This window comes from Monodon monoceros, unplaced genomic scaffold (genome assembly GCF_005190385.1).
Source record: "Monodon monoceros isolate NGI ecotype Baffin Bay Population unplaced genomic scaffold, NGI_Narwhal_1 Super_Scaffold_5, whole genome shotgun sequence".
In the NCBI taxonomy this organism is placed as follows: Eukaryota; Metazoa; Chordata; class Mammalia; order Artiodactyla; family Monodontidae; genus Monodon; species Monodon monoceros.
This window is the reverse complement of record NW_021703782.1, coordinates 51,140,655-51,168,321: the sequence shown is the minus strand read 5'-3', so window position 1 is coordinate 51,168,321 and position 27,667 is coordinate 51,140,655. Positions and strand designations below refer to the sequence as shown.

The 27,667-nt window shown below is 39.8% G+C and overlaps 1 protein-coding gene across 1 annotated transcript in view; it reads right to left on the bottom strand.

Annotated features, from left to right (window-relative positions):
• Positions 1-27,667, bottom strand: part of MPDZ (multiple PDZ domain crumbs cell polarity complex component) — a 264,202-nt gene that overhangs the window by 35,602 nt on the left and 200,933 nt on the right. Inside the window, exons 51-55 of the transcript XR_003790784.1 lie at positions 26,830-26,902; positions 24,965-25,016; positions 22,501-22,639; positions 19,213-19,466; positions 13,496-13,653 (exon numbers count right to left, since the gene is read on the bottom strand). The gene's annotated coding sequence lies outside the window, so the exon portion shown is untranslated. The remainder of the gene's footprint in view (positions 1-13,495; positions 13,654-19,212; positions 19,467-22,500; positions 22,640-24,964; positions 25,017-26,829; positions 26,903-27,667) is intronic.

The following is a 27,667-nucleotide window of genomic DNA, read 5'->3' as shown; positions in this document are numbered from 1 at the left end:
GTTTATTTGGGGAGTTTCCCACACATCAAGTACCATGTTAAGCAAAATTTCCCACTAAAGGGCACTCTTATGGGGCTAATGGATAGAATATGCAGGTGTACAGAAATTGCAAAACTAATTGACAGATGACAAATGCTTCACTGCTCTGCCCTGGAGCCAAAAATCAGCAGGTAACACGTCTTTGTTTTTTCTTTGTTCCCTTTTTCAACATATTCTTTGCCAGTAGAGAAATCTCTTTACTCCCTGTGCATTTATAGTTTGCCATTTCACCATTTTAAAATTTTCTCTTACCCATTTCCAAACCTCTTAATATTTGTCAGTTTTATTTCAACCTGTTAAAAATACTGGCTTGTGGTTGCAGCTTCATATAAAGTAGTAACTGGTTTCCAACATAAAGACAGTACATAAACACAAGTTCTAAGTAGAAATATTTCTGTACTGACAGCCAATAGCTCACATGCATTATCAGGCCTGACCATAATTAGGTGATGAACGGAAGTTAAAACTTTCAGTTTTCAGTATATCCTTCTAATTAACTATCAGAGCACCTATAATAGCAAGCATTATTTTTAGCAATTCCAGAAAAGAAACACAAACTCTACCCTCAAGATGGTTATTAATTCTTTGAAAAGACAAAACAGTCACACATGAAAAGGTGAACAATAGGAGGGTTAAATAGTCAATTAAAAAACAGTAGAATAGATGTCTGTAGGTATTACACATGACTATGATACAGACAATAAATGCTATGGAATTCAGGGGAAAACTGTAAGCAAACTCAGAGAATGTTCCATTGCTGGTCAGACTTGAAGAATGGGTAGGATTTGGAAAGAACAGAGAACAAGGGTGAATGTGCAGATGGGCGAAGAGATTAAATGGTATGAACAGCTACGTTGGCAATATGCAAGTTGTGTTAGAAGAGTGACTTTATCAGTCTGAATAGATATGATAGTCAAAGGTAGAATGCTCTCTCTCATATCTTATGGCACATGTGAACACTTCTTCCTTAGTGTTCTTGGGGGCTGTTTTAACAACGTTACAATGGCGCGTATCATATTGGTCAAAGTTCAGTTTTACAGGTTTGTTCTTCAACTCATCTGAGACTTCCCAGAGACAGGAGCTGTATTCTCGCTCTCCACTACCATGAGCATCTAGTACACACCTGATACGTGAAAGTCATTTACTAAAACTTAGTAGTTAGGTGAATGAAAGGAGGCAAAATAAATACTGAGAGATTTTTCTCTTTGTAAAGATCATCATTTTCCATTAATTACTGGAGTTTCCATCCTCAGTAAGAAAGGCATAGATATCCGAAGGATCTCTACTTTCCAATGAAATTTCATCTGGCTTTCCACTAATAATGGAATCAACTGAAAAACATATTTGAAAATGTTGGCTTAAACACAGGTAAATGGGTTTATTTTTATGCATTCATTCACAAATATCTATTGAGTACCTACTATGTGCAGGGCACTGTTCTAAGTAATAAAAGTAAGTAGTTAACAAAATAGATTTAAAAAAAACCTGCCTTTGTGGAGCTTATATTCTAGTAGAGGGAAACAAAAAAAATTTTAAGTTCTAACACATATGGTAGTTTACAAAAGTAACCCAAATTATTCACCTCTTCCTGTATCGGCACCTTTTGCTTTGTAGCGTTGCAGTGCCTGCCTGCTCTGAGTCTGTGCCTGGCCATGTGACCTGATTTGGCCAACAGAACATTAGCAAATTGATATAAGCACACTGAAGGGCTTGCTGGCTCTTGTGTCTCTGTGACGGTCAGGAGATTATGCCTTTGCTAGCTTGCTGAAGGATGAGAGGCGCATGCAACAGAGCTAAGATGCTCCAGTCATCTCACTGGGGCCTCCTCAATTACCCAACAGTCGGGAGACCCACAGACAAGTGCCTGTGCCTAACCCATATCAATTGAGTTGCTAGAGAGTGGCAGAGAGACGTGGGAGATGAAGACAGGAAAGTAAAGGGAACAGGACAGACCCAATTTTGTAGAGCTCTAGGAATTCTCAAAGCCTTAATATGCTAATAAGCCGTGAGAGTTTTCAAACAGCAGATTTAGAATTCTGCAATTCCTCAAATGTATTTGATACCCAACGCTTTTCTTTTTTTTTTCTCTCTCACAGAGTATCTCAAAGCTCTGCCAAATCCACCTGTGGGTAGGTTTCATCTTAAGGTCCCAGGCTAGGCTGAGATGGAAAGGTTGGAGACAAGCTGAAACTAGCACCCTGACAACATTCCAGAAGATCCAAACACTTAGGTGGAGTCTGCTCCAAATCATGCCCCTCCTGGCTATGCAATTTGACTTGCAGCAGAAATACTGGCTTTTTTCATTAGAAAAGTTTCATATGTGGCATATTACATCATCACATAAAGGTTCCAAATGAAATAAAGTTCTAAAAAAAGAAAAAATCAGATGGTGTGTTAGAATACAGAGAAGTTATAAATCACTAAGCCCTACAAGCTTTCCATTAATAAGAAAACAAGGGTAGGTTCTCCAGATGTTCTTAAGCCACATCACTTGGATGAAGACCCAACAGCTTAACCTGTCTCAACAAAGAACATCTTATTTCTACATAAAAGAAATGGAATTGCTGTAATAATTTTAAAGATGGATTAACATTTAAGGGACTTACATAAAAATGCACGTGCCTATTGATTTTTTACAGGAAGTAACATCTCAATCCAAGGTCCCTGACGTCAGAGAGGTTTTGCTGGCACTGCTGAATTTAAGACCCTCTACGTATACACGAGACAAGAATTTTCACTCATACTGTATTATTCGATCCCAAACTCCCTTCTTTCCCTAACTTCTTCATTATACCTTTTTACCGCAACTCCTTCCAATTATAGCTACTTCTTCTGAGAATAAGAAATAATTTTAAAGTTGAGAATGTATAGCATCTCCACCCAAACAGAATCCATCATATTTAAATTGAAAACCTCTTGGCTATTAGCAAAACTATTTGATCAGTTATATCTTCCATATTTTTTCTCTGTCATATTGTACATGAAATAATGTGTGTAGAAATACTGTAAAATAAACATTTGAAGGAAACAGGTTCTCAAAACAGCATATCACACAAACTTTTAAAAATTGCTGTTTAAGTGCAAACTACCTTTCTGCAAACTGAGAAGAGGTACATTTTCCTTTGCTTCCCTGCAAGGTCCATATTCCCCCTCTCTATGACTGATCATACTCTGTCAATTCCTTTTCTGTAGGCCAGAAGGGGGATTTTCCCCCTCTTCTGTTCCACGTAGCTACTGGCAAGGAAGACTTACCAAACACGTGGAAATGCCAGAAAGCACACATACAGGAGAACCCAAAGCAAGTCCCTAAGATTCTCCTGCTGTAGAAACCCTCTCTCTACCTCCTTGCCAGCAGGGGATATACTTCCTGCTAGGACGGAGCCCTCCCAGCCAATCCACATATGAGCATGACACTGCATCCTTCAAGGGAACAGAATGGGAATATCTACTTAATCAAGTAACAGATATTTATTACTTACCTGAGAAGCCATGTATTGGTTATTTCGGAGATATCCAACGTATGACACCAATCCTGGCCACAAGGCAAATACCCTATAGTTGGGGGAATAAGGTAGCATTTCTATGTAAAAAAATATTAACTGTTCAAACTAAATTGACTTATTCAAATACTAATGTTACAGAAGTTCAGTAGAAGAGCTATTACTTGGGATGAGTCAGGCCATCAGGGAAAACCTCAGAGAGGAGAAACTTTTATTTCAACCATGTAACATAAGCCTAAATTCAGTTAGGTAGGGAGAGGAACAAGGAGATGGACACAAGCAAGGCTTTTGATTGGAACATATATTCCCTCCAAAAAAAACACCCCGCATTAAGTGTATCAGGTACTATCCTACGTGGAGAAGATAGTAACAGACAAGACAGAATGCTGGTTCCCTTGGATCTTACATCCTAGAGGAAAAAAACAACAAACAATAAGTAACAAGCAATAAGCATCATCACATCAAATTGTGACAAGTATTATGAAGAAAATAAAACAGGAGGACGGCATAGAGGAGGGATGGCAATGTCCACCAAGATGGTCGGGAAGGCAGTTCTGAGGTGGCCTCTGACCTGGGGCGACGACAGGAGCAGAGAATGTGGAGGGCAGGCTTCCCTAAACTCTAGGTTGGAGAACTCTGGTGTCCTGGGAAATACCAAAGAGTGATTGAGGAAAACAAAAACAACTCTTGTCCATAGACATTCTTTTTGGAGATTCCTAATACACATTAGCATATGGAAGGCATCTGAACATCCTCCAGGAAGGAGAGCCTATTTGACTCAATGCTTCCCCAACATACCTGAAGGTAATGGCCCATCTTCTCTTGGTGATGGTATATGCCTTGCGGGGGCCGGGAGAGTGGAGCGGCAGGTTGTAATATAGTAACATTTCTCCTACTGGTTCTCAAAATACTGCTTAAGGCTAAACTAAGAAGTCTGAGGACTCCAACAGAATAAAACCTGAATGGGTCTCCCTGTAGTTGTGTCATATGGTGGCCTCTTTGGAGTTTGATCTGTAGTAAATAGGAAGCCCTTCTAACATTTGAACAGGAAATTGACAAGGTGAAAGAGTGTGTTTTGATACTGTTACCCTGACGTGATAACGCTGAGTGGGTTTAATGAAGGAGATTAGGTAGGTTAGGTAGGAAGCATTTTTCTAGCCTAAGCAAGAATTCTTGAACCAAGATTTAGCGAAGGGGAGAAAGAGAAAGGGAGAGACCTGAAAAATTAGGAAAGAAGATTTGGCCAAACAAGTGGACATCTCATCTAGAACATGGGAGAGACACAATAGTGAGGTGGAAGCAATGGGTTGGTATTGGGATGGTGGATCAGACATAACAAAATAAGATTAAAGAACATTTCACAAGCAAAAACAGATAGGCAGAGACAGAAGGATGCAATGGCAATAAGGAATGAAACAAGGTTGAGGTTATCATATGAACAACCTATAGTGGAAAGTTTAGGAGCTTACTATTCATTTTATAGGCAAGCTACTAGGATTTCCTTAGCAGGAATGATTTGAAGTATGTTTTAGTAAGTTTCATTGCGACTAATGTGTAGGATTCATTGGAGAAGAAAGAATGGAGATAGGAAGAACCACTCAAGGTCAATTTCAAAAGTCCAGGTTAAAGATAAGCAATGCCTCGGAGAGAATGGAGCCTGGGGACAGGGAAGAGGAAAGAGATGCTAAAGGTGTCTCATAGGTAGGATATGGGATTGGCTGGGACCAAGTGTGAGTGAGGCAAGCACTGACAGGGACGGAAGAGCAGAGCCTGACAGCATCTTCATCACAACTGGGAAGGTAAGTTAGACGATCGGAGTTAAGGGTGGAGGCAGCAGGTGCCTGGCAGCAGATCCTCCGCGCCATCTGGAACGTGCTGAATTTGATGATCTGGTGGGCTGTTCGGGAAGAGATGGTGTGCAGCCCGATATGAAGTTGAAGGAGGATTTCAGCCTAGAGATAAAGAGTAGCATTGAGAGATATAGACTACCATGTGTAAAATAGATAGCTAGTGGGAAGCAGCCGCATAGCACAGGGAGTTCAGCTCGGTGCTTTGTGACCACCTAGAAGGGTGGGGTAGGGAGGGAGGGAGACGCAAGAGGGAAGAGATATGGGAACATATGTATGTGTATAACTGATTCACTTTGTTATAAATCAGAAACGAACACACCATTGTAAAGCAATTATACTCCAATAAAGATGTAAAAAAAAAAAAAAGATTATAGAGAGGATTCGTTTAGCGGGAAGAGCGTGTGACAAGACTCTGTCCTGACTCTACCACCTCCTCTCTATGAGACTCTGAATGTTACTCCTCCTTCCTGTGACTCAGTTTCCTCCTCAATAAAATGGGGATAATAATAATACCAATCTCATAACACTGTCATAAGAGTTAAATAAGTTAGTATATGTGAGGTGCCTAAAACAGCATCTAGCACACAGTGTTTTAGGACCACAACAATGTTATTATTTAATTGTGGCTATTATTATTATTTTTTTTTTTTTTTGCGGTACACGGGCCTCTCACTGTTGTGGCCTCTCCAGCTGCGGAGCACAGGCTCCGGACACGCAGGCTCAGCGGCCACAGCTCACGGGCCCAGCCGCTCCGCGGCATGTGGAATCCTCCCGGACCGAGGCACGAACCCGTGTCCCCTGCATCGGCAGGTGGACTCTCAACCACTGCGCCACCAGGGAAGCCCTGCGGTTATTATTGTTATTACATGACATAGATGAGGAACTTTTTAAGCAATGAACTAGAGCAATAATCTTTAAATAACTCTTTCTATTCTCAGTGTCAAGTTATACAAGCCTTCTTATCCTTCATGAAAATGAGTAAATAATGCTACGGCTATGGAATTGACACTTGATTTTCAAATTCAAGCTCAAAAATACCCTAGTAAAGGCACAATATACTATATTGTTGCCTTGGATACAAAACAATGTTATTTTCTTTGTAGTATTTGATTAATTAGGCCATGAGAGTAACATATAGATGAGACCTATATTTTGAGATAATTTTACAGACAATTCAAGACTCTGTTAAATTGGTATAGACTTGGAGGTTGAGAGGGATGAGTCTAGAAAGTGTCACTTTATTCATGAAGATTCTATCTCAACTGTTTACACTATTGATGACCTTCACCAGACAGTTCAGGTACCTTAGGGTCAGGCTGAGGGAAATTTTAGGGAAATAAGTTCTCTAAAAATATATGACTGTGAGAATAGTATCCATTTTTCATATAAAAGCCTATTTATTTGACAACAGAATGCTCACCAGTTGTTGCTGCAATAAAACTGCAAAGGTTATTAATGCAGTTTAATGAAGCTGGCTGTGAACCGCGACTTTAAAAAAATGCGTGCCGTTCATCCAGCCTGTCTCTCAAGCTGGCCCTTCACAAAGGAAAGGATTATCTCATCAGTACATCCTGTTCTGTTGTGCAGTGAGGATGCTTCATCGATTCAACTGACGATGGTTTTCTGGAAGCAGTTAATACCCTGAAGAGGCGTGCTAGGATGACAACAGCACAGGTGCTCCTCACAAAGGGAAAACAGTCGGTTCATATGTCCTAAATGCAAAGACCTCAGAAACAGAATTGCAAGGCATGCTTTTGGGTGATGTTTCAAAGTCTGAAAAATATTTTAAATACGTATTTTTAAATGAGGATTCAGTTCCTTTATTGGACTTGTTTTAATAGTGACCAATAACATGTTTAAAATTCTGATGAAACAACTGTTCTCTGTAGAAGCATACACAGATCAGATTTATGTCTTTAAAGGCTTGAGTCAGCGATACACAGGAGAATTTTTCAATGTCTCAATTTTTTTTATCAAATGTATGTAGACTGTAAATTTTTAACAACTGTGACCAGGTCATGTAAATATACAGAAATTTAGCCAAAGGATTTTTTTTTATTGTTGATGACAGGTTTGGTTTTTTTGGCAAAGATTACATTTTTTTCCTCTCAGATGGCACTACGAATCAAAAGGCTTTTTCCTTGAAATTCATAAAGAACATAAAGTTGGTTTTGTGTTTAATGTCTGAAACACCTGGAGCTAAAGGAAAGTTACCACAGCATAGAATTTACAACTGTACTTTATATGAAATAACACATAATCTCTATTTAGCTTCAGTTTTATTAAAAAAACAAAACAAAACTCCCTGCAAATTTAAATGAACAGGAAGCTGATAGGCTTACAGGTATGAGCCACTGGGTTGATTAAATTGGGGAAAGTAGTTGAGCCTGAAGCGGAAACTCTGGGCATCCTGGCCCCCTCCTCCAGTGAGTTCAGTATGATTATTTAAATTTTCTCTCATTTCAGGTCACTAGAAGAGTCCCCGTTCCCTGCTCTGGCTCCCAAAGTTGGAGCAGATGGAAAGACAGCCGACTCTGTGTGATTGAGGGGCTGAGGCTGCAATCCTCTCCCTGATGGCTGTGAGTGCCAAGGCGCAGGGGCTGGGTGTGTATGCAGCGTGCTGCCAGCTTCCGAAGATCTGCTACTTTGATTATAAAATTCTGATACCATTCATGTTTATTACATACATGACCCTGAAGCAGCCAGGAGAAACTGAGATGAGGAAGTAAACCTGACAAATGAAGCATTTAATAGAGCTAAGCTAGAAGTCTTGTCCCAAATTCTGACTTTGTGGCTTAACAAATAAATGAAACCCAAGTGCCCTTCTGAGGAGGAAAGTTAAATCAATTTCCCAGAATCCTTAAGGAAGAAGCCAAGCTGATTTAAAAATCTCAAACTAACTTGAAATAGCTTAGAATAATTGTTCACAAGCTAAGGAACAACAGACATGGGTGGGAAATATAAAATAAAAACAAAAATAAATAAGCAAAAAGAAAATAGCTATGTTTTATATACATGACCTATGACATTTTTTTAACAGTTCACTCCCCACACACAAGCTTAACAAAAGAAACATTTTCTGTCTTTTCCCTTTGTATCTGTTATCTCCCAGCACTTAACAACAGTGCTGCCATATAGTAGGATCTCAATAAATAATTACTGAGTCAATCCATCGATCAATCAATAATTATAGCTAGATTTTTTCTAAGTGTATGGGCAGGAGGGAGGGTGGGAGGGAGACGCAAGAGGGAGGAGATATGGGGATGTATCTATATGTATAGCTGATTCCCTCTGTTATAAAGCAGAAACTAACACACCATTGTAAAGCAATTATACTCCAATAAAGATGTTAAAAAAAAAAACAAATAAAGTGTATGGGCAAGTGACTAAAGCAATAGGATCAACACAGGCCTTTCAGGGAATAAGATTATAGCACCAAATTGCAGGGGCGGAGGGGACATCATAGCATTTCTGGGAAATATTAAAATCTCCCACTTGGCTCCTTTTCAGTGGCAGTGTCTCTTTCAGTCCTGCATTACAGTACTTGTATGATTGCTCTAATATTTTGTTCACAGGTTTGTCTGCTTCACGAGACCATGATGCCTGCTTTTCTCCTGCTTAGTACAGGGTCTGGCACAGTGTTTAATAAATGTTCCATGAATGAACAGATAACAGGTATCTGCATAACAAACACGAGTCCAGATGTGTTACTAATTGAGATGTCAAGAATCCCTTCAGCTTTTAAATGGAAAAGAATTATACGGTGATATCCTTCTCAAAGTTTTTCAGGCCCTTTGGGTGACTGTTTTTTTTTATTCCACTCTTCAAAGGTAGTGGGGAAAGAATTCCTTTCTTCCTCTGAAATTCCACTGATGACCACATGATGGCGCTGGCGCTGCACCATAAATATAGAAGCAGCTGGGCAGTGTGGATTCCCTAGGCCCCTCCAGGGGCCTCCCTCTCTCTTTTGCCTGCCCCCACTCTTCTGCTGTGTTTCCCCTCAGGTCCTCCTTTCCATCCAGTCGAGCTTGATACATATAACACTTGCCAAGAAGCTGTCAGACCGGAACTGGATACTGCCCACCTGAAGCTGGTTTGTTCTTTGTTCTCAGACAGGCCAAATTCTGTCTGTTCCTCCCATCTGAAAAAATGCCCAAGAACATTTTGAATGCTCTTTAAAGCTGTGCATTCTTAGTTTGAAGTACAGGTCTTTTTATTTCGCACTTGATTGGCCCCTGCAAGTGACCTATTCCCTTCCTAACAAAATAGCCAACAGGGCAAATTATGTCCTGATAAGTTATTAGAATCCTCCCAACTGAGGAAACTGAGACCTAAGGCTTTGCCAACATGCACAGAAGTGAACTCTGACGGTATGAGTTGTATGGATTCTTACATTCAAGGTAGATTGGAAAACTCAGAGAATAAAAATAAATCACTTGAAGATAATCTACTGCCTAAGAATTAAAAGTGAGTTCTGAAAGCAGATAATTAGTATGTTTTTCAAAAACAGAAGAGGGATAAACATTTCCATTAAATTAAATGAGGATTTTCTCTTCTTTTCATTTATTTATTTTTTTTGTGGTACGCGGGCCTCTCACTGTTGTGGCCTCTCCCGTTGCGGAGCACAGGCTCCGGACGCGCAGGCTCAGCGGCCATGGCTCACGGCCATGGCCCTCTTCTTTTTAAATTGAGGTAAATATTATATATGGTGAAATGCTCCAAGATTTATGTTTCTTTATAACACTTTTGTTGAAATATAATTTACATTTAATAAAATGCATCCACTTATGTCTATAGCCCAATGGGTTTTGACAAATGTATACACATTAACTTAAACACCACCACCACACCTCCACAGTCGAGATACAGAACTTTTCCAGTGTCTGAGATAGTCCCTTCAGGCCCTCTCAGGTCGACCCCTCCCCTCACTGGTCTAATTTTAATTGCCTGTGAATACTTTTGCTTGCCCTTGACCTTCATATCAATGGACTCATAGAGTATAAATACTCTTTGTTTCTGGCTTCTTTTACTGTCTTGTCTTGTTTCGTTTGGTTTTTTGATGTTCATTCATGCTATGGAGTCTATTCCTTTTTATTGCTGAATAGTGTTTGATTATATGAATATAAAACAATTTTTTATTCATTCCCTTCCTGCACATTTGATTTCTTTCCGGTTTCGGCTATTACAACTAAAGCCACTATGAATACTCCTATACAAATAGTTTTACAGACATATGCTTTCATTTCTTTGGGGTAAATACCAAGGAGTGGAATCGCTGAGTTTTAAGGTAGGTATATATGTTTAAGGTTATAAGAAACTGCCTACGTTTCTAACGTGGTGGTATTAGTTTCCTAGGATTGCCATAACGAAGTACCACAAACTGGGTAGATGAAAAGAAAGGAAATGCATTGTCACAGGGTTCAGGAATCCAGAACTTCTGAAATCAGGTAGCTGGATATCAAGTTCCTGTCATGGGCAAACTCCCTCCGAAGGCTCCAGGGAAGAATCCTTACACTTGCCTCTTCCAGCTTATGGCGGTTGCTGGCAATTTTTGCCATTCCTTGCCTTGTGTCAGCATAACTCCAATGTCTACCTAGTCTTCACATGGCCTTCTTTCCTGTATGCCTCCTATCTCCCTGTGCTTCAATTTCCCTCTTCTTACAAAAACACCAGTCATCAGATTTAGGATCCATCCTAATCCACTATGACCTCATTTTAGCTTGAATACACCTGCAAAAACCCTGTTTCCAAATAAGGTCACATTCTGAGGTTCCAGGTGGACATTAATTTGGGGAGACGCTATTCAACCCAGGAGAGTGGTTAGTTGAATAGTTTTACACCTCCCACCAATACGTGTGGGAATTCCAGTTGCTCTGCATCCTTGCCAATCCTGGGTATTGTCACTGTTGAAAGGTTTGGCCATTCTAGTGTGTGTGTAGCATTATCTCATTTTGGCTTTATTTTGCGGTTCCTTGATGACCCTTGATCTTGAGCATCTTTTCACATACTTATTGGTCAGTTAGGGATCTTCCCTGGTAAAGTTCTCTAAGATATTTTCCCACTTGAAAGTTAAGTCGTCCTTTTTTTGATTTGTAGGAATTATTTACATAACCCAAATATAAATCACTGGTCCGATATATGTTTTGCAAATATTTTCTGTCTGTGGCTTTACTTTTCATTTTCTACAGTGGCTTTTGATGAATGGAAGTTTAATTCTGATAATGTCCAATTTTTAACTTTTAATTTTATATTTAGTGCCCACTCTAAGAAACTCCCCGAACACAGGGTTCTAAAGATGTTATATACGCTTCCAGAAGCTTTGTGGTTTTAGCTTTTTTGTTTAGTTCTATGATTCACCTTGAACTGATTTCTGTATAGAGTAAATGTTCATTTTCCCCACATTTATCTACTTGGTCTGACTCCACTATGGAGAAGACTCTCGCTACTCTGTTAAAAAGCTCTACTTGAAAATTACCTGACTACATATTTTATGTCGAAAATTGATGGTACATGGTCTGTTCCAATGATCTCTTTGCCTATTCTTGCCACCATGTTATAATTGCTGTAGTTTTACAGTAAGTCTTGAAATCAGGTGGTGTGAGTCTTCCAACTTTGTTCTTTTTCAGGATAATTTTGGCTATTCTAGGTACATTTCTTTTTCATATAAATTTCAGGGTTAGCGCTTCAATTTCCACCAAAAAATAAAAGCTGTTTGGATTTTATTGGGTTGAATCAAATATATAGTAACTGGGCTTTTTAATAGTTAATTTGTAAAATCCATTTCTTGCTAAGAAAATCTCATTTTCTAAACTTTTTTTGATTTTCCCGAACTTGCCTCATCTTTGGAAAATATGCATAACAGTCTTAACCCAGATCAGAATTTATTTTAAAAATCCTGGAAATTATCCAATCCATTTTAAGCTACTCTTCCTTGAAAATAAAATAAAATAAAAACTTCTCAATAATTCAAGTCTGGGAAAGAATTTTTCTGACATTAGAAAAAAACGTACACGTTTATGACAAGTAAAAACCATAATTCCCAAAATGTTTTGGAAGCTTTATTTTTTAAAAAACTCATTAATTTCCATTTTATTTAACTGTTAGCTTCTAAACACATCTCCAGACTAGATTTGACAGAAAAGTATGTTGCCTAGTTATTTTAATTCAGTATATTCAAATTACTGAAAATTAAAAAGCAAATTTATTTTTCCTCACATCTCCTTTTCCATTATCCACTTTAATTACATATTCACAGTACAAAGGTAGAGAACATTTGAGAAATCTACCACACAGAAGAAAGCACCTGGCATATTCTACTTTGCAAACGTTTTCAGCCTCAGGTTATTCTCAGTCTTGTTTGTGTTCCCTCCCACACGAAATATTTCAATGTTCAAAAAGTAAAAACTCAAAAACAAAGTCTTAATTACGATTGCCCCACATTTCTTTTAAAAATCTTGTTCCCTGGTGCATTTTGAAGAAAGCAGTGATGGATTCTTTTTTCCCTTCTCAGAATGCTATTATTTTTTAAAATATATTTTTGAATTGAGGTATAGTTGATGCACAGTATTTGCAAATATTTTCTCCCATTCTGAGGGTTGTCTTTTCATTTTGTTAATGGTTTCTTTACTGTGCAAAAGCTTTTAAGTTTCATTAGGTCCCATTTGTTTATTTTTGTTTTTATTTTCATTACTCTAGGAGGTGGATCAAGAAAGATCTTGCTGAGATTTATGTCGAAGAGTGTTCTGCCTAGGTTTCCCTCTAAGAGTTTTATAGTGTCCGGACTTACATTTAGGTCTTTAATCCATTTTGAGTTTACTTTTGTGTATGGTGTTCAGGAGTGTTCTAATTTCATTCATTTACATGTAGCTGTCCAGTTTTCCCAGCACCAGCAGTGATGCATTTTGAAGAAAGGAATCCGACTGCCCTCCCTTCCCAGACGTTCCTATGTACTTTATCCCAACCTCACCTCAATTTTCAGTGCACGAAATATTTGGATTTTAGCACACTCCTCTTTATCTTTCCAAATTCGAAGTGACAAGAGCTGCAAAACTAAGACATTTTTTGTCTACAAAATTACAATGATTCAAAGAAAACTGTAGCTCTTACCAGATAGTGTGAAAACTTAGGTCTCCACGGGGAAGGTGCCATCTGCTGGGCGGGTCTGGGAGCACAGAACTGCAGCTTCATCTCCCTCACCGATTCAATGGGGTGATTCCTATATTTCTTCCATCATGAGATATAGTTTCCCCTCAGTATAATATTTCCTAAAATTAAAATGCATTGGAAAATCTACATTAAAATTTAACCAGAGTAGGTAATAACCTCCCCCAATGAGAGAAATACATAACTAAGTTTACTAAACTTAAATCAATTCAATACAACAAAGCTTGCAAAATTAGATCTGTTTGGGGAATGGCATGGAGAGTATTTATAAATAAATTGATTGAATGAATTATAAAACATCCATATAATGAACACTTCAGTTATTAAAGATATTTATGAAAATGTTTAATGAAAACAGAATTATTTATATCATTATAATATTAATGGGAAAATAAAGACAGCAAAACATATGTTCCATTTAAGCCCAAACTAAGGCACTACTGTTTCCTGGTTCAGAGTGAACCAGCCCTGGGTTCCAATCCTACCTCTGCCTTTATTTCCTCTGTGACATTGGGAAAGTTAACTACTCTGGGCCTTTGTTTTCTCATCAAAAAATGCTGAAAATTACAAAATTCATAGCATCGTGAAAATTAACTGAAGATAAAGCACTTAGAATGATCCCTGGCACAGACCACAGTCTCATGGGAAGTACTTACGAGTTTATAGGAAAAATAAAATGATCCAGGCCAAAACGTAAAAGTTAGCTTATGAGAAACAATTTTAATTCTTCATTAAGTATTTCCTAAGTTTTCCAGAGTGAAGATATTGTATTTCAAAAATCAGGAAAATGAAGTAAAAATCAAAAACGAGAGATATCTATTAATATTAGTGCTTACAGGTCAATGGGGCAATTATAAATAACGAGAAGACAATAATAACTGCTATATGGTTCTAATGCAGGCTTCAAAAGTGATAGGCTAGCTATCAGAAAAGTAGCTGCTCACAGGCCAATCTTATACTAGTCCTACTTATATTACTGCTGTCTGTAAGAAATGCAGTGGACTACATTTGAAACACTTGGGCAGCAGGGACCATCAAGATAGAGAGGCATCACTTCCAGAATCTTATATACGGCTTTTTTTTTTTTTTTTTTTTTTTTGCGGTACACGGGCCTCTCACTGTTGTGGCCTCTCCAGCTGCGGAGCACAGGCTCCAGACACGCAGGCTCAGCAGCCACGGCTCAGGGGCCCAGCTGCTCCGCGGCATGTGGGATCCTCCCGGACCGGGGCACGAACCCGTGTCCCCTGCATCGGCAGGCGGACTCAACCACTGCGCCACCAGGGAAGCCCCTTATATACGGTTTTGAAAAAACACAAAATAACACCAAAAAGTGATGGGCCCATACCTTCTTCAGCAAGAGATGATGTTCTTGATTTTTACAAGCACTAAGAATTGTACAAGCCTAGAATGTCCTCACAAATGGATACCAAGCAGGAAAGTGGGAATAAATCTATTTGCCATGCTGGTAGTTACTATTTTCCTTTAGGATCTCATAAAAATAAATACTTCCTAATTACACAAAGATGAAAGGTAAAGTTATCATAAAGAAATTGTAGGAAAGGTATGAAGGAGCATTATAAGGCTAAATCCCATACTATGGCAGTTAGGTAATGCAAAATGTACCAGTTTTAACAATACGTAACTGTACACATATAGTGTGGTTGTATAACTCCTAATAACGTGAAAGTCTATTAAACGTACACATGAAGAAGGAATATAATGCTACAATTTCAGATACTTTAAAGTACTCCGGTGAGCGAATTGGGTTTCTTGAAATTAAGATTATGTCTTAATATTTCTGTCTTCTTAGTACCAGACAGTGGTTTATGTCTATGTAGCAGGTATGAATTTGCAACCTCCTATTTAGGTAACAGAAATAGTACACCTTGTTTTCTTTAATTAACTTAAATTTGACTCTAAGCACCTATCCCAATAGGCTGTAAAGAAATTCAACCTCAATCCGTATCAGCACTTCTGCTCCAAAGTCAAATTCTGCAGCAAAGCTTGGGAGTTTTGTTTGGAATGGGGCATGGGGAGAGAGTAAGCACCAGTCTTCCGGAAAAAATGACAGCTGCCGAGATGCAGAAACCAGGCTCTCACGGTCATCACTACTTCTGTGTCATTCTCGGGGCATGTGAACTTGTACCCAGCATGGGAACCTGAATGCCAGAGGACGCTGTCCCTTTCAGGCCTCTCTCTGATATCCTGCTGTCACAATCCTTCAGGCTAGAAGGAACTGGCCTTAGGCTTCCAGTATCTTTGCATGATTTTACCCCCTCTTTTGGACACAGAATAAAATTTTATTTTTTAATCAGGAAAAGACAGAAGAACATAGATAATTGTTTCTACCCTTAATCAATCCTGACTATGCACTGCCTGGACGAGACATCAAAACTTCCTCACTGAAGGAGAGAGACTTAGTATTTGCTCTTTTATATTACTATAATCAAATGCTTAAATCTTCTCTATTCCACTCATCCCAACACCCACAGCTCACTCGGGTCAGGCAGGGATTAACCTGAGGGCACTACGGAAATCACATACACAGAAAAGCAAAGAGGACCAGAACACTTATCCTCCTAAGTGTTGGACCATCTATCATGATTTCTCTCCTACTACCTCTGCCAGGACCAGTTAAGTAATTTGCAGGGCCAAGTGCAAAATGAATGCAGGGTCCCTTTTCCAAAAATTATTAGAAGTTTCAAGACAATGACAACAGAGCATGAAAACAAGCACAGGACCTTCCTAAGTCGGGGACTTTTCTTGTGTGATTGCACAGGTCACATGACCCTGAAGCTGGTCCTGACCACTGTTTGTTTCAGCTCTTCATCATCTCCCGTGTTCTTCAACAACCTCCGGATGTTCTTTAGATTTGCTCCCTTGGGAATCATCCTGTACACACCCTCCATATAAAATCCTAAAGCAGACATCTGGTTCTGTCACGTCCCTGTTTAAATCCTTCAATAAATCCCTGAAAGGGGGATGTCCAAGTTATAACTGTGAACTGCAAGGTACTCCTCCATCTGGCCTCTAATTGACCGGTCATCTCCTATCTCTTTCCACTCCCTGCTTCACATGCAATGTTCCACCTGAGAGTCAAAATTCAGAGCCATTTAGGTACCAGATTCCATTTTCAAAACACCTGATTAAGATGGTAAAACAACATGGGATTATACTATATACAGGCCTTCATTTCATGCTGATAGCAGTCTGTCCTTTCAGAAGAAACAGCTTCCAAACATGTTCATTTGTCAGCATAGGAAAACTCAAGAACCAGAAAATCAAATGCTGTTTTAAATACGCTTCAGATTTACAGACACTATCAAAGTCATTACTTCTAATCCTGCTGTAGTATGAATTCTCAGAGAGATTTCACCATTCATGTACCTTTGATTTTTGGTTGATTCTTTGAGCAAATATTTATTACACAATTGCTATGTGCCAGGCTCTTTGCTAGGTACTGAGGCCAGAATGATGAACAAGAAAAAATAAGATGATATAACCCCTTTTTTCAAAGTCATAGTTTAAAGGAGATGAGGAAGACAACTAACAAAGCAATTACAATATAATCTACTGTGGCAATCATATATAGAGCCCTTACTATAAGTATAGATAGCATCAGGTATTTCATATATACTATTGCTAACCCTCACAAAACTTGGACATTCTTATTCCTATTTGACAAATGGGAGAACTAGGGTTCCAAGAGTATAAATAATTTGCCATAGTAAGTTGTAAGCTAGGACTTAAAACCAAATTTGAGGGCTTCCCTGGTGGCACAGTGGTTGAGAGTCCGCCTGCCGATGCAGGGGACACGGGTTCGTGCCCCGGTCCGGGAAGATCCCACATGCTGCGGAGCAGCTGGGCCCGTGAGCCATGGCCGCTGAGCCTGCGCGTCCAGAGCCTGTGCTCCGCAACGGGAGAGGCCACAACAGTGAAAGGCCTGCATACCGCAAAAAAAAAAAAAAAAAAAATTGATTCCAAAGCTCCCTTCTTTCCACTATGTCACGATGCTGTACCTCATACATATTGAGAACAGTACTCTAAACGCTGGTGTGTACAGAGAGAAGTGACCAGCAAACCCAAACCAGGTTATCTAATAAGCTAGACAGAAAAGGATAAGAAGTGATTGGTTTTGTGGACAAGTGTGCAGAGTGAAGAATGCACAATGAAGGAGGAACGCATTGCCAGGCTCCAAAGAATGTCGTATTCTAGGAACTGATAGTATGGAAGGACCGTGTATGGAGTTAGGACACATGGAACAAAAAGCCAGGCAAAGGGCTCTATCACAAAGGATCAGCAGGCCGCCTAAAGAGCTCAAGCTCTGTTCAGTAGGTGAGAGCGGGCATGGAGAAGGCTTAAGTGGGAAATGACAGCTCAGGTCTGAATTTTAGGAAAACATTCTGTTACCAATTTGGAGAACAGATGAAAGGCGCAGGAGGCCACAAGCAGACAGATCATTCAGCAGGCCGCTGAAGTCTTGGCAAGAATGGAGATGGCTTTGAACAAAGTCCGTGGGAAGGAGAATAAAAAGAGGAAGCCCATTTTATGACACAGATAGCAAGAAGAGAGAGCTGGTGATCAATGAAATCAGGACTTTGTGATAAGTGTAGAAAAGAAACCTAGGGAGACTTTAAGGGTTTCTAATTTAAATACTGGGGTGAACGTTTAACTCAATTGCTCATTCAGATCTACAACCCCAAGTAGTGGACGTCTGAAATTTATCTTCTGTCATAATCTTCCATTTAAGAAACCACTACTACCTTTGTCTCTTTCTTCATCATTGAAGCAAACTTCATTCCCTGTTTCCTGAATCCCTCAGCTTTGTTGTTGTGTCTCTTTTCAATGGAAGGGTCAGTGATTACTTAGGGACATGGCTGCCTTTCTTCTCAATTATTTTCTAAGATAGGTTGCTATTCCAGGATAAAGTGTACCACAACTCATGTATGGGGGAATCCTTACCCTGTTAGGGCTCTCTACAGTATACACAGCATTTTCAGGAAAAGTTTCCATCTGATCCCCTGTGAGATGGGGAGGAATTAAATTTCCTATTTTAAAATGTGGGAAAGGAAACTTTCAGAGAATCTGTGTCATTCCCATTCGAACAGGGAATAGAACTCAGGCCAATCTGGTTTTTTGAAAAGGTGTGCATTCATCACCATGTCTCCTCCCTCTAGCAGGCATGTCTGAAGTGTACTGACCAGCAACAAAGTAACAAACATGTGCACTGTAACTAAACATGAGAATTTATTTTAAAAATATATAAGGAACCAACAACTTTCAGGATCTGGGGAAGCTAAGGCTCAAGCCAGTTTCTACTAAATAAGGATTCATCTGGTCACTTGAATTTCCCCTGAGACATTATGCGTGATTGGATCCAGGCAGTTTGCACAATGCAGTGCATCAGCTAATCGCTCCTCTGCTTACTGTAAGTACAATTGGCTACATTGGTTGGAAAACCAACCCAGGGAATAGGCTATTAAATTGGTATTGAAGCTTTGGCAGTGGACTGGCTGATCAGGATACTGAATGAAAAGCTGAAACACAAAGCACAGCTTGTTTGGTTTGGTTTGGTTTTTTTAACAGTAATTTCTAGTGGCGGGGACAGATGTTTCTTGAAGTGGCAAGAGATTTGAAAAGCAGAGTGTTATAGCACTTACTGTAATTGCTTTATTAATATTGTATGTGTTTATGGCTTCTGTCTTCTGGCTTGTGGCACCTCTTATTTCAAATGACTTTAGGTTTCCTGATGACTGGCGGTTAATCTTTACTTCAGAGATCCTTTGAGTCCCACATTCAGCTTTGTTTCTGCATAGTGAATTATTTCATACGAAGCCGCTTTTTCGTTTGCTTTTATTACACTCAGAAGCCCTCAGGGGGCACTGGAACATCGTCAGAGACAGCAGTCCGATATCTGCAAAGAAACCTCTAGTTAGCAGAGAAATAAACACCCAGATACATGCCCATCCCTGCAAAAGAAATGACCTTTGATATCCCTAGCCAAGTCTCGAGTGTTAACGTCAGCTACCATATCAGGAGAAGGACCGAAGAGATTTTAATCCAGGATCTTGAGAAGACTGGATCGGTTTGCGAGAGCCAAGTTTGTAATAGACATATCCTAAATAACATCTTTTTTGGTGCTTGGTTTACTTTGCTTTGAAAAGTAGAGACCATATTTTCATTCTCTTCCAATGTGTTATTATAAAAAAGGGAAGAAGGAACCGACAAGGAAATTGACCAACAAATGCAAGTTCAATTTGGAGTTGATATTTTCGGAGAAGGTTGGTTGGTTTGCTCAGTGGCTATTGTATCTCCTTCCTTCCCTTCCCAGGCCTGTCAGAGTGGCTCCTAGTTAGTCCTTCACCTTCTCTCAGTAGGTTCTTGTTCCCAGGGCTTGCTCACTGAGCCTTCCTGAGTGAGGAAGGGAAAGGGGCATCATTTGGGGGTGTTTTCGTCCGTTTCATGGTTGACATAGTTATTGTTGTAATTTGCTTTACGACTGCCCCTAATGGGTCTGTGGGTTAAGTTCAGGTCCCACTCAACCAAAGGCCATAAAGGGTGCATGGAAAAAACAGCAGAGTCTACAGGAAGATTCTCATCGCCAAGTCATTTCCGAGAACTGTTGGGACTTCCTTGTGACACCGACCAGCATTGGAGGACAGAGCTGGGCGTGATGTACTCAGTGTTCTGCACCATGTTGTGACAGTCAGATTCCTTTGTGCAAAGACTCGTTAACAGGAAGCCTCCACATTCACTGATGAAAAAGAAGCATTTTTCTTTGATTCATGCCTCTAGGAGGAAACCTACTCAATATTTAATTTTAATCTAACATGTCACACTTTTTCCATGCCAACAACTAGCCTTCCAGTTATGCATAATTCATTGTAGTGGACAAGACCAACAGCAGTGCTCCTGGACAGGATGCTGTTGAGAGGTGGTGTGTGGCAGCCAGCACTGTCGCCTGTCGCCTTCCGAGACATTCGGATTAAGGCATTTTTAAAATCGATCAACACAGATTGTTTATACAGAGAAATCATTTGATGCAAAAAAGAAAAACACTAAAATGGAATAAAAAAACATGTAAATTTTCGAATATACCCTGTGCAAGTAGCATAAATAGGTGCGGCTTATAGCTAATCACAGACAACCTTTCTGCGCTTCAGATTCTCCATCTGTGCCAATGGCCTTTCTTTAAATAATGTGTATGAAACGGATTTTAGAGTAATTCAAGACAAAGAAACAGGACTGCAGATATACTTCCAGGATGCTCCATTATTTTTGCCTTTAGGTTGCAACTAGTAAGAAATTGAGGTAACCTTCTCATGGTCAAAAAACAGCAAATGATAATTACTGGAACCTACATTCAACCCTGGAACCTACATTCAACCCTGACAAATACATATTTTTATGTTCAGTAATCAACATTCCTCTCCTCCAAATCTAATCTAATTCCTCTCCTTAAAAAAGACTTAAATGCTACCTTACTAATTCAAATAAAAATCAAGTGATATATAGCTATAGGAATGACATTTCTGTACTTAAGCTAATACCATCTTGCAGGTAAACAGAGATGATCTATAAAGGCCAGGTTACCATATAGTATTATTAAAATACTGCCATTCCCTCAAGCTGTTCAGCAGCACAACCAATCTGACGCATTAACATACTGCATAGTGAAGAGGCTGCACTTGCTACATTCTCCCCAGATTTTGTTTCATTTAAAATATTGTGTACAAAAAAGAGTCATATTCAAGACATTGCTTATCCACAACATCCCTGAAGTGCTTTGACAGCTATGAGACTTTTTTTTAGTAACTGAGCCATGTATACATGCATTTGTTCCCCCTTAATGCTTATTCTTTTTGTATCACTTACTAGCATTTAATTTCACTTTTCCTTATGGTTAGTTCTTAACGTTGTGCATTTTTTTTTCTGTGTGGTAACCAACTTTCCAAATGGATACTGTTGACTGGAAGCTACCCTATCTTATCTGTATCTTACTTCTGATGCCTTCCTGGTCCACAGTTAAATTGTTTCCATTAAAAAAAAGAACAAGAGGGCTTCCCCGGTGGCGCAGCGGTTGAGAGTCCACCTGCCGATGCAGGGGACACGGGTTCGTGACCCGGTCCGGGAGGATCCCACATGCCGCGGAGCGAGCGGCTAGGCCCGTGAGCCATGGCCGCTGAGCCTGCGCGTATGGAGCCTGTGCTCCGCAACGGGAGAGGCCACAACAGTGAGAGGCCCGCGTACCACAAAAAAAAAAAAAAAAAAAAAAAAAGAACAAGAAAAAGAAAAAGAGGAAGAAGAAGGAGGGGATGGGAAGGAGAGGAAGGAAGGAAGGAAAGAAGGGAGGGAGGGAGGGAGGAGAGGCAGTACCTCATGGATAGTTTCCCTCCAATTTCTCATTTTCTTCAGTTCCAAGATGTGCAATTCTCAAGAATATTATTTTCCCTGGGCTGATCAGTATTCTCTTTCAATAAAACCATAGGACATAGCTGTTGGGCACAGAAACTAAATGTCATGAATTCAGTGCCCTGCTACTTGGCAGGAAACTCTGGCTGCATGCTTTTTATGTAATGTTTTTTTCACCTTCACTCCTTTGTTGTGCTTTTTTCAACAAAAATTAGACAGTAATAACTAGTACATTTACACACTGCAGTTAATGACTGTAATAGTATAAGGTAAGAGGATAAATACTTATTAACACAAAACAAGTACAGTATAACCCTACAATGAATAGAAAAAACTATTTCAGCAGTTAATGAAAACATGGATACATTTAACAGAATTACTTAGGGGAAGAAAATTGCTTGCATGCCTCCTGGGGTCAGATTAACTGGGTGTGTATGTGTTTAATCCTTTCAGAACTGTGAAGTATAATTGTTGTAAACTGCCACCCTCCTTGCCTCCTACCCAAGTCTGAGTAGGCACCCCCAGTTCTATCTTACCTTTTGGTAGCTAATTTGAGTTTCTCTTCCCAAGATGCACCACAATGTCTGCAGGAAAGGAGGCTAATAATGCCTTCCTGGGAAATCCTAGATTCTGTTCCTGGGGGTTAACTGTTGATCGAATAATGGACAATCACAGCTGTAGCCATTTGGATGAAGAAGAAGGAAGGTGGGGAGCCATGGAAAGAACAAGAGAAAAAAAAAAAGCATACTTTTAAAAACATCCCATAGATTATCTAAATTCATTTTTCATTATTAATTAGCACTTTTATATCTTTTAATACTGTACTCTATATTAACTTCCTGGCCCGAACTAATTAAATTATATATTAATTAATGGGCTTTCCATGATCACCTTGTTCCTTGCTAATCTAACCCCGGGCAAATAGCTTTCCCCAGCATATATGGAATATATACCCCCAAGGAGAATGCACTCATCACATACACAGGGCTAATCTATCAAACCTCAGATGAGTAAAATAATCTTAAAGACATTAGGAAGTAATTTAGTAAGATTAGTACATGAGCAGTTTAGGGCTAGGATCTGACACTTTCTGATTAGAAATGTCATGAAAGTGAAGAAATTCTCTTGAGACAATTAACTTCTGAAGGAAATTCATCCTATAATTCTTGCAATTTGAGATGAATCACTTAAATACTCTGGCCCTCAGCTACATCATATCATCTATAAAAGAGCAGCGTTGGGCAAGGTGGCTGCAGCTCCACAATTGTTTGATTTGGTAACATTGAAAATTTGTGATTATTAGCAAAAAAGGAAAAAAAGACTTCAGAATATGAGGACATGAATATATCGCCTTACAGTTCTTGATAAACATAAACTTTAGCAATGTAGATTTCAGTTAAGTTTTGTGCAGAAATATGTGGGATTTTACTGCCAGAGAATCTAAAAACATCCCTAAGAAAGGATGGGAGACACTAAAAATTTCAAGCAATCACAGAGCAGAAGAAAAGGAAAACAATTTAAGGAATTGTGTCTCTTGGAAGCAGACATGAAAAGGTAATTTGGGGCTAAAACTTTTATTGGGGGAGAAGGGGTGATGATGTCCATGAAAGACAAGGGAGCAAGAAGCAGGTTTGGGTAAAGAAAGATATTAGGTGATAGTGCACATCTGAACCTTGTGAAAGGAAAGCAGGGAGGGGGAAGGATTGGGCAGAGGAGCTGTAGGCAAACTCTCCACCAGCCCATCAGGAACTGTAGATAGAAGACTGCTGTGTCCTGCCAAAATGGCTAGGTCCTAGAAGCCCCCCGCCACTGCCATGCTCAGACATTGGCTGAGGACTTCCCAGAAAGTTTGTGGCCTTGGCCCAAAGCTGAGGTGGTGATTGTCTCACTGTGGATTTAATTTGCATATCCTGGATGATTAGTGATATGAACACCTTTTAATGTATCTGTTGGCCATCTACATATCTTCTTTGGAGAAGGATGGCTAGTATCAAAAAACCCAAAAGATAACAAGCGTTGGGAAGGATGTGGAGAAAAGAGAAGAGTAGTACTCTGTTGGTGGGAATAGAAACTGGTATAGCCACTATGGAAAATAGTATGCAGGCTCCTCAAAAAATTAGAAATAGAATTACTTCCAGGTATATATCCAAGGGACTTGAAATCAGGATCTTGAAGAGATACACCCATGTTTATTGTAGCATTATTCATGATAGCCATGGAAACAACCTAAATGTCCATCAACGGACAGTGTAAACTATCTTTCAATTTAATACCACTTTAGTCCTCCATTTTGCGCTAACTATTGCATCTTGTAATATATTGTACTATGTGTGAGGTGCTAGTGCATCTTTTCTAGTATCATATAAAGCACATGTCGGTGCCAATGAATTAATTCAGTTCAAATTTTTTCTATGAATCAATGCAACATTGTAATGCATTTATTTGAATATCTTAAGAAAACATCACAGGGTATCGTGACATCTATGTAAGTTTAATCGATAATTATATTGAAATTAATGATTTTACAGTGAAAATATTAACTTACGTAATAACCCTGACTAGTGTACACTGCAGCCCACACCGCCACTGAGTAGGTGGGCCCCACACTTTTTTTTTTTTTGCGGTACGCGGGCCTCTCACTGCTGTGGCCTCTCCCGTTGCGGAGCACAGACTCCGGACACGCAGGCTCAGCGGCCACGGCTCACGGGCCCAGCCGCTCCGCAGCATGTGGGATCTTCCCGGACCGGGGCACGAACCCGTGTCCCCTGCATCGGCAGGCGGACTCTCAACCACTGCGCCACCAGGGAAGCCCTCTGTCATACTTTTATTCCCATGGCTGGCCCGGGAATTTCCCTCCTTTGGACTTCCCTTTTGATGGCCCTGTTTCTGAGAAAGGAGTCAGTCTAATAACTGACATCCTCAGAGATTGTCAACCTGGGTCCCCACAGAGAGTTTAAGGTCAACCCTTTTTAGCACAGTGTTGAAGGGGCAGAAACGCACCTGTGAGTGTTCCACCTTCCTGTTAATGATCCTCTTCCTGGCCCTGCTGATGCTAAAAGACAAAAAAAGAATGAGAGTCGGGGACTTCATTCTCATTCCCCTTTCTTTGGACAACATGCTGATATTCATTATTCACGAATACTACACTTTAGTATTCTGTATTCAATTTGTTACGATCAGTTTTCCATTTCTGTTATTCATTTCTTGAAGTGGATACAGTAATTTTTCATTGTTTCTTGCCTAAAAAACTCAAGTAACAAAGGTTTCCTGCTCGAGGTCTTCAGTTGACATTCCCACCAGCAGTCCTTGGCTGAAGAAGGGCACAGACCCTCAGACCTTCAGAAACATCTATGCTCCACTCAGCGGGATTCTGTTCCCTGAGCATCCATGAGATAGCGCCTGATCAGAGGCTCAGCACTGCGCTCCAGGTCGGCCCTCACACAGGGAGAGGACTATCCCAGAGGCAGCTGAGATAGAAGGCATCCAGGTCGGCCCTCACACAGGGAGAGGACTATCCCAGAGGCAGCTGAGATAGAAGGCATCCAGGTCGGCCCTCACACAGGGAGAGGATTATCCCAGAGGCAGCTGAGATAGAAGGCAGCTGATGGACAACGTTGAGAAACGTTTCTTCTCAGGTGTCCTGAAAGACCTCAAGAAGCCAAATTATCACCCCTGATTAATGGTGTTTGGGATTTACCCTGGAAACCTCTACCACACCCAGGAAGATGGTCTGCGAATTTCGCATGCAAGTCTCAGTCTCCACTCTGACCTCTGAGCCACCCAACTTTTTCCCCTAGAAGGATGGTATCCTATTACTTTCTGAGAGTTTTCAAGTGTCTTGCTGCTCCTGGGAGCTGTTCCAAATTAAAGGAGACCAGAGAAACATGATAAGTAAAGGATCAGAAATATGTGATCCTTAATTGTATCCTGTACTGGAGGGAAAACAGGCTGTAAAGGACATTGCTGAGTGGGTGAACTGACAAAACTGAAATAGAGATGGTAGATAAGACAGAGGTCCCCTGTTGATGTTAAATTAGTTAAGCTGCTAACTCTGCTGTGGATTTTTAAGGGAATAGCCTTTTTCTTAGGAGATACACATAAAGTATTTAAAAGCAAAGGGCCATGATGTATGTAACTCAATTTCAAAAGTATGGGACAAAGAATAATGTTTACACAGAAAGAGAGCACACAGGACAAATTATAAACGGTAAGTGCAGCTGGGTAAAGGCTATTGGGCAGTCTTTTTCTATACGACTTGCAAATTTTCTGTAAGTTTCAAACTGCAAGTCTTCTATAAGTTTCAAACTGTTTCCTAATAAACAGTTCTAAGAAATGGTCCATCGATCAGTCCTGCTGAGCTTTAACTCCTTTTGAGATATATACATTGATGCCCACAGCTGTCACCATCACATCCAACTCCTCAAAGTGAGATATCCCAACTTTAAAAGAAAAGTTTTTTTTATATCTCCATTGGAGTATAATTGCTTTACAATGCTGTGTTAGTTTCTGCTGTATAACAAAGTAAATCAGCTATAAATATACATACATCCCCATATGCCCTCCCTCTTGAGTCTCCCTCCCACCCTCCCTATCCCACCCCTCTAGGTTGGTCACAAAGCATCGAGCTGATCTCCCTGTGCTATGCGGCTGCTTCCCACTAGCCATCCATTTTACAAGAAATCCCAGCTTTTAAACAGTTTTATTAGGTTCTATCTCAGACAGAAACACTAGGATCTTCTTATTACAACTGTGGTTCTAAACATTTTCAACACGGATTTTAAAAATTATTGGAAAATGTAAATGAAATAAAAATACATACATGTAAAAATATCAAATAAAAGGATCACATTAATATGAGTTCAAACCTTTGCCCTGTAACATGCCAACAGAGTGATGTGGGAAATGTCATTTTACTTCTTTCTTTTTCTGTTTCTTTATCTGGAAGGCAGAGATAAAAATCCTCAGTCACATGAGAAATAGTAGCTATGATTAAGAATACTAATAAAACCAATAGGAGCTTTACCGCACCTGAAATGTCTTTATTCAGAAGACCCCAATTTTTCTGAGTGTACCTGGCACAGCTCCTAGTCCAATAATCCACAGGACACAGTCCTACAAGCCTATATAGATTGATTCTCCTCAACAAGATGAAGTGCTCCGTTCTTCTTATTTCTGCATGTTAATATCACTGCCCCATAATGCTGTTCTGCTGAAAACCAACTCAAGGCAGACGTCGCCCCACTTCAGCCTTTTATGGGACCCTCCTGAGAGTTCTTTCGCCTCAGGATTTTTTCTCTTCCACTGAAACCCGCTCACAGTGTTGGGTTAACAGATTTCACTTGAACTCTATTTCTCTTCAAAGCGTTTCTGCGTTGGGATAAAGCTGCCCTATGTTTGCTTTACCATATGCATCATTGCTGATTTGTGGTTCTTCTCCCTTCATATTTACTGTTGTCATTTTCTACTAACAGAAACATTTTGTTCCCAGCCTCCTACAGAGGAGAAACAAATATTCAGGTATAGGTATCCACTCCTCTGCACTCTGTGCATTACTATAAATATCTAGAAAGAAATCTATAGTTGCACGGAGAGTTCAACCTGTATTTGAAAATTGCAGACTGCCAAACCTGGGGATGAACCTGTGCTTCACCAGATCCTTGAAATTCCCAATTTGAAAGCTTAAAACAATGAAACATAAGGCTT